General features: G+C 26.9%; 2 protein-coding genes across 2 annotated transcripts in view; one reads left to right on the top strand and one right to left on the bottom strand.

Annotated features, from left to right (window-relative positions):
* The window catches only part of LOC117181412 (trafficking kinesin-binding protein milt), a 117,162-nt gene that overhangs the window by 46,958 nt on the left and 64,358 nt on the right, over positions 1-5,846 (bottom strand). The window lies entirely within an intron of this gene.
* LOC117181936 overlaps positions 4,715-5,846 on the top strand; it is a 17,308-nt gene continuing 16,176 nt past the window's right edge. The window contains exon 1 of the mRNA XM_033374960.1: positions 4,715-4,846. The gene's annotated coding sequence lies outside the window, so the exon portion shown is untranslated. The remainder of the gene's footprint in view (positions 4,847-5,846) is intronic.

The following is a 5,846-nucleotide window of genomic DNA, read 5'->3' on the forward strand; positions in this document are numbered from 1 at the left end:
TATATTTTGGTTTTAAAATTGAAGTATTCTAATTAAATATTGATAATTTTAGTAGAAAATTTATCTTTTTAATTTAAATTTTATTTTATTATTGATTTAAAATTTTTTTTAATGAGTTTTTACTTAAAAATGGGTTTGGTATAATTGAATACAAGACCTTCGACCGGTTTATTGTTGTTTGCAAATAAAGATATTTTTAAATCCAGGGAAATATATAACCATAGAAGCATTTGCAAACCAATTTTATTGTTATCTACCAGGGTATATTTATAACTGAAAATAAATACAGTTATAAACTTTCATGTCGTAAGAATCGAGTAAGGACACTAAAATAAAATTGCAGTTATGGAAGACTGACATTTTCTCTGCTTGATTCCAGTTTATGGATTGCTGATTATTCTTCTATTATTTTTTAATGCATAATTTCCTGCCTAATATTTAGAATCTTTATTCTACAAAATCCAAAAAGTATTACATCTTTTCCATTCTATTGAAAAAAATACTCTCTTTGTTTATTAATTATTTTTTATAACTAAAAGCCTAAACAATAGATGCAATTTTTATTTTTAAAAACATTTTATTGGAAAATTTATCATTTTTCTTCAAAATGTAACGATTCCAGTTTGAAGATTCAGCATTTTTAGGTTCAAATTGATCAGCTTGGTCGAAAAATAATTTTTTTAACTGTAAATTCAACTGTTCCATTTTTCATTAAAAATTCATTAGTTTGGTGGAAAATTAATTTTTTATAACTGAAAACTGAACTGTTCTAATTGTCGTGGAAAATTTATAATTTTTGTTCAAAATTCAAGTCTTTGGTTAAAAATTGATATTTTTCAGTTGAAAATTAAACTATTTTGTTGAAGATTCATTTATTTTATTGAAAATCGTATTTTTTGGTGGAAAAACAATTTTTTTTTTTTGAAATTTCGACGTTCTGGTTAAAGATTTATCACTTTATTTGAAAATTCAAAAGTTTGGTTAATAATTAACTTTTTCAACTGAAAATTTAATTATTTCGATTTTGTTTGAAAATTTATTTTTTTTAGTTGAAAATTGAACTATTTGGATGAAATTTTTTTTAGTCCAAAATTAAACTATTTCGTTAAAAATTCATGAGTTCAGTGGAATATTAGTTTTCCAAAATTGAGTTATTTTATTTTTAAATTCATTTATTTCGTCGAAAATTGTATTTTTTGCTGAAAAATAAATTATTTTGTTAAAAATTCAATTATTCCAGTTCCAAGTTCATCTTTTTTTTCAAACGTCTAATTTTTTCTTAAAAATTCTGCTTTTCAAAAGATTATTAATTTCGGTTGCAAATTTATCAGTTATGTAGAAAATTAATTTTTTTAAATGTTAATTTAACTATTCCATTTTTCGTTGAAAATTCATCAGTTTTGTGGGAAATTAATTTTTTTATAAAAAAATTGAATTATTCTATTAATTTGTTGTTGAAAATTGATCGTTTTTATTTTAAAATTCAACTCTTTAGTTAAAAATGAGTCTTTTTCAATGGAAATTGAACAATTTCGTTTGAAATTCATTTATTTTGTTAAAAGTCGTCTTTTTTGGTAAAAAATTAATTTTTGTGATTAAAATTTCAACTGTTTCAGTTGAAGATTCATCACAATTTTTTCAACCGAAAATTTAAATATTCCATTTTTTGTTGAAAATTGATCTTTTTTAGTTGAAAATTCAACAATTTCGTTGAAAATTTATTAATTTTTTGTAAATTCGTCTTTTTTTTAAAATTATTTTGCTGTTGTTGATAACTCTACTACTATAGTTAAATATTTATCGTTTTTAATGTGAAATTCAACTTTTCAAGCGTTTGGTAGAAAACTGAATCATTAAGTAAAAATTTAACTTCCATTTTAGGTTAAAAATGGATATTTTTTGGTTCAAAGTTCAACTATTTGGTAGAAGATTTGTCTTTTTCAGTTAAGAATTTAACCATTTCGTTGAAAATTTATTTATTTTGTTAAAATTGATCTGTTTTATTGAAAATATTAATTTTTTGTGTTTGAAATTGAACTACTCCAGTTTAAGTTTGACCATTTGATTCGCAAATTCATTCTTGATGTGTAAATTTTAAAGGTTTCAGTTGTCAATTATTCATTCTAGTTGAATATAGGTCTTTTTTGTTTAAAATTTAGATATTTCAGTTGAGCATTCATATTTTTAGTTTAAAATTCGTCAGTTTAGTGTAAATTTTTTTTTTTCAACTAAAAATTTAACTATTCCAATTTTGATTGAAATTTGATATTTTTTGGTTAAGGAATTTCAGTAATTGGTTAAATATTTGTTTTTTCATTTGAAAATTTATTTATTTTGATAAAATTCATCTTTTTTGGCAAATAATTCATTTTGTTTGTTAAAAATTCAAACTAATCCAGTGAAAGATTCACTGTTTTAGTTGGAGATTCATTATTTTAGTGCAAAATTAATTTTTTTCGACTGCAAATATGTTTGCATGTACTATGTATGTATGCATATTAGGGTGGATCAAAAACACTTTCTTTAGACGGCAACGATCTCCCCCTCCACTTTATTCCAAATTCAAAAAAAGAAATTCCGGAATTTTTAATTTTTTAATTTTAAGAGGTGCCGGTTTTGACTTAAAGTGGAATATTGATTATCATTGGTTAATCGATTGTTAATTGTTTAAACAAATGGAATTTATTTAAATACTTTTTTTTGTTGAAAATTCATTTTTTCCGTAAAAATTATTACCGTTGTTTTAGTGGAATATTTATTAACATTAATTCATTCATTTTTAATTATTTAAACAAATGAAATTGTTTTAGATAATTTCGTTTCGAATTTTGTTTGATTACAAATTATAACTGTGGGCCTAGAGGTATATTTCTCAATAATAATTAATTACTGATTTACTGCTTAATAATTAATTTAATAATAATAATTAATTTATCAGTTATATTGAAGTAATAATTTTTACAAAAAAATTTAATCAAACAATGTTGATAAATATTCCACTGAAGAAATATTAATAATTTTTAACAAAGAAAATTATTTAAACAAATTCGATTGGTTTAAATAATTACAAATTAATGAGCTAATGTTAATAAATATTCCACTAGACCAATAGTAATAATTTTAAAGAGAAAAAACGTTTTTCGAAAAAAATGTTTAAGCAAATTCTATTTGTTTAAATAATACAAAATTAATAAACCAATTTTATTCAATATTCCACTAGACTAATAGTAATAATTTTGAGGAGATAAAACGAGTTTTCGAGAAAAAAAATTATTTAAATAAATTCCATTTGTTTAAATAATTAAAAATGAATTAATCAATGATAATAAGTAATCCCCTAGACCAATATTAATAATTTTAAGTAAAAATATACGATACTGCAGCGGTCAAAAGATTGATTTCATGAAGAATTAAAATTTTTGGTTTTAAGGGTAGTTTTCAGGTTGCCGTGGGGGTGAGTTAGGGGTGTCGAACCCATATTTCCGATAGATGAAATTTTTCGTTGGATAATTCTCTACAAGTCCCCATACTTTCGCGTCACATTTTTTTCAAACCCTAAAAAATTATTCTAAAAACTCAAAAAAGTTATTTATCCCCCATACATTTTATATGGGAAACTTTAAGTCAAAACCGGCAACTGTTAAAATAAAAAAAAAGATAAATAAAAAATTAGGGAATTTCTTTTTTCATATTTGAAATAAAAAGGGGGGTGGGGGGTCGTTGCCATTTTGAATGCAAAAAAATTTTGCCATACATTTTTGGATCACCCTATTGAAGATTCATCTTTTTGGTTGAAAATTGTCTTTTCTGGTGGAAAATAAACCGTTTGGTTGAAAATTCATCATTTTTGTTTAAAATTCAGCCATTTGTGTTAATGATTCATAAATTTAGTTGAAAATTCATCAGTTTAGTGTTAAATTAATTTTTTCGACTACAGATTGAACTATTTCAATTTTGGTTGAAAATTGATATTTTTTGGTTAAGAAATTTCAGTAATTGGTTAAAGATTTGTCTTTTTCATTTGAAAATTTATTTTTGGAAAATTAATTTTTGTCGATTGCAAATTTGCATGCATGTTTGTATTTATGTATGTGTGTTCATATGTGTCTATGTGTGGTTCGATCGTAAGCAGGACCCCATGTTTATAAGCAGGAAAAATGCGGAAATTGTCTGGGAATTTCGTGGCCAAAATTGAGTAGACACCTTGACTTTTCAACCCAGAAGAATGAACGTTCAACCAAGAATAGTTTCATTAGGTTCTATTAATTCAGTTAGAATTTAAGATCCGAATAATGAGGAAAACTGTGAAATCTGCGTTAAATAAATAATTAAATAAATATTTATTTAATTTTAATTTTATGTTAAATAAATATTTTATAATTTATCGTATAATCTAAACAATAACATTTTAAACAATCATACCATGTCATTTTTAATACTTGCACAATTTAATCACGCAATTTTTTTTTTTTTGTAATTTATAACACTATTTAGACGATGTTTGATCTCTAAAGTGAGTCCGAGACCTGTGATTAATAATTATGTATTTTCTCGGCTTTTATAACTGAGATTATAAGTTTCCATTAATTGAACCGGCTCTCCGTAACGTGGCGCTCACAAGTGCAAGGATAGGAACATGGAATGGAATGGAAGTATGGAACGATGAACGAAAACGAACGGCCTCAGTTCAGTTACGTTCATGTCTTCGTCGGCGCCGCGACAATGCCGCTCTCTTGATATTATAAACGTCACACATCGGGCATGGTAATACCAATCCTTACCTTACCGGATCACGTGCCAGTGAGTGTGCAAGAATTCGAAGGAAAAAGAAAAGTGTCTGGTGTCTGTGAGTGTCGAAAAGTTTCAAAATATCATCGTCAACCTTCAGCCAGAGTCTGACTCAGCCCATCAGATGATGGGGGGAGATGGAATCAAGATAGATGTAAATGAAGCTGGGGACAAAAAAGTTTCCACATCCTCTCTCGAATCCATAAATCCCTAGCAGTATCTCTGGACTCTCACCCTTCTCTCTCTCTCTCTCACCCCCCCCCCCTCTCTCTCTAGATCCCCTAGTCTCTTTCTACCCTATCTGAGAACTGAGCAACTAACATCCAGATAACGTGGATTGATAGTGGTACAGCCCTGCTGCCTCATCGTGTACACGAGTAGCATTCCTCAATTTCTCAGCCGAATTCCAGTATTCTGAGCTAGCTAGATTTTCAGTTTTAAGAGTGTTAGCTTTCTCTTACATTCGAGATTGCATTTTTTTTTTAAATAGATGAGTTGCCAGATGAGAATATTTACCCTGAAAATGGGGTTGCCAATTTTAGATTCCTCGGGAGAATCGATTCCACCCTGGATGCGCCAGGGTCAGTGAAACTCGTTTTTCTACCTTCTGGAGCAACATTCTCGAGATGATTGACCAACTAGGCTTTCGGACAATTTACAACTAATGATATGTATTAATAATGATCCTAATGACAGTAAAAAATGCTTCTAAATAGTTTTAATAATTTATTGAGGAAAATGGACTGCACAGTTTATAATCTTGGGGTTTTTTTTTAATTGGAAGTTGCAATCATATACTGTTGTCATCAATTCTAAAATCAAAGATCATACAAAGTATACGACATTTTTCTCAGTGTTGGGTCAATTAAATCTTGACGTCTTTGAATAAAATCAGTAGAGATTTTAATGAACGATCCTCGAGATATATTTCTGGGTGTCTATTTTACCTGGACAACCTGAAATTATTATGGAATTTGATATACCTGAAAATGTCAGAAACTTGTTTTTTAGTCAAAATTGTTTGTTTTTCTTTTGTCGAGAATTATTCTTTTTCTTTG

This window comes from Belonocnema kinseyi, chromosome 10 (genome assembly GCF_010883055.1).
Source record: "Belonocnema kinseyi isolate 2016_QV_RU_SX_M_011 chromosome 10, B_treatae_v1, whole genome shotgun sequence".
NCBI classification, from domain to species: domain Eukaryota; kingdom Metazoa; phylum Arthropoda; class Insecta; order Hymenoptera; family Cynipidae; genus Belonocnema; species Belonocnema kinseyi.